Source organism: Cyprinodon variegatus, unplaced genomic scaffold, assembly GCF_000732505.1.
Source record: "Cyprinodon variegatus isolate N-32 unplaced genomic scaffold, C_variegatus-1.0 Scaffold294, whole genome shotgun sequence".
In the NCBI taxonomy this organism is placed as follows: domain Eukaryota; kingdom Metazoa; phylum Chordata; class Actinopteri; order Cyprinodontiformes; family Cyprinodontidae; genus Cyprinodon; species Cyprinodon variegatus.
This window is the reverse complement of record NW_015150747.1, coordinates 641,103-643,086: the sequence shown is the minus strand read 5'-3', so window position 1 is coordinate 643,086 and position 1,984 is coordinate 641,103. Positions and strand designations below refer to the sequence as shown.

General features: G+C 41.0%; 1 protein-coding gene across 1 annotated transcript in view; it reads left to right on the top strand.

Moving 5' to 3' along the window:
• lonp2 (lon peptidase 2, peroxisomal) overlaps window positions 1-1,984 on the top strand; it is a 55,858-nt gene that overhangs the window by 8,637 nt on the left and 45,237 nt on the right. The window lies entirely within an intron of this gene.

The following is a 1,984-nucleotide window of genomic DNA, read 5'->3' as shown; positions in this document are numbered from 1 at the left end:
GTCACAGGCTGTAATGTTTGCTCTGCTCTCCAAAAACTGATCAAAATATAAACATTTCCTAAAATCAGTAAAATTAGCCTTTATTAGAGAATGTAAATCATCTGCCTTCAGGAGGATTTCTGCCCTTGGAATAACATCACTGGATATTAGCTTTTGAAGTGAGATAATGGAGCCGTTAATGACCTTATTCTGCATGTAATTTATCTTACCTTTTTAATTTCAATAAAAATGTACTTTTTTATGTTAACAAACTGGAGTCAGGTGATTGCAGTTCAGCTGAAGGCTGTTAATCAGCAACCCACTGAAATCAGAGCAGCATCCAGGACCTGCAGAGCAAAGCAATTTCTCCAGGATGTCTGAGCTTCTGTCTGCAGCTTTAAATGAAACGTAGCTAAAACTGTTCTGCTCAAAATAAGGAGAACTGCTTCCTCTCAAATTAGACCCAGAGCTGATGATAGGCCACAGCTTTATTGCTTAATCAAAGCTGTAAGCAGAAAGCGGGTCCTTAAATGCCACAGACAATTAGACAATGAAACGTTGCTGACCACAGAGTGGGCTTCAGCTGCCCTGCGGTTCCGTCCCTGTTTGCATTCTTTGATCCCTGGCTGTTAGAAACACCTTCCCTGCCAAGAAGAACATTCGCAGGAAGTTTCATAAAGAAATCCTCTCTGACCACAATTTCAAGCCTTGTAACATCTTGTAAATGCCAAACATGTGCTGCAAACAGGCCATATAGCATTCTTTAAAGGAGAACAAAACCCAAAACGAGATCTGGAGCGGGGTGCAAATTGAGCCTGCGTGGGGATCACGGCTCAATTGAGCCATTGTTAGAGCGGCTGCCAGGTTCACGCTGCCGCCAGGTCGTAGTTAGGAGGGAATGAGGTCCATGCAGCCTCATGGCGTTCCTCAGACGAATCAAACAATCCCAGAGAACCCAAAGCTCATGAGCAAGAGTAGAAAACTGATGGACGGATTGAATGGTTCTTCATATAACGATGATCTATGTTTACGTAGAAAGAAGAAGCAGCTAAGTGAAAACTGCTGAGTCAGTGGTTGCTATGGAGATCCTCTCCCTTTCAGACTAACGGGGAAGAGAGGGAGCTCACAGGATCGCTCTGTTAATCCAAGAAGAATCTTTAAAAACATAAACATTATTATTTTAGACGTTAAGGAGATGAAGGAAAAAAAGTTCAATTCCAGTTTAGAGAGAAACATTCAGAGCTGAGTCTGTGGACAGAGGATCATGAGTCCTTTTTAACAGGAGGCACATGTAGACACTACCAAGATTGATTTTGAATTATTAACCACAAACCTTCAAACCATCAAGTTTCTAAAAAAAAAGCTCCAATCCAGAGTGTGATGTTATGACTCACCAGCTTTAGGAAAATCATCAGTCATTAAACTTACACTGAGATTGAATCAAATCTGTAAATAATTTCATAATCCTCGGCTAATGTCCAACCTTGGTGAGCTTCAAAGGTTGGCTCGGCTGCGTAGCTCCACAAGGCGCTGGAATGTCCCTCCTCTCTTCACTTTGTTGTCGGTAAAAAAAAGTTTTTTAAGTTCTCCCACAAAGGTTGTGGCATTCAGGATCATTTTATTTCGATTTTTAATTAGGGCTGCTCTGATTCGCTGGATTGAATCAAACTGCCCTGCTTATCCTTAGAAGACTTTTATCCTATAAGAGAAAACAACACATTCCAGGTCAAAGACTTCTTCACAGTCATGACTGTGAGGTGAGCTTTTATGTAGATGCATTTAGGTTATATTAAGTTTATAGCAAAGAGACGCTCACAGTAACAAATCACTATTAAAGGCAGAGATCAGTGTGAGATACAAACACAACAGTCACTTTGAGCTCACCTCTGAGGGAAAACAAGTTTCTGAAGTCAGAGATGTCCCTCATGTTACAGAGCGTTCAAATTAAAGGAATAGTACACCCAAAACATGATTAGCCTTCATTTTCTACTCACCCCCATGCTGA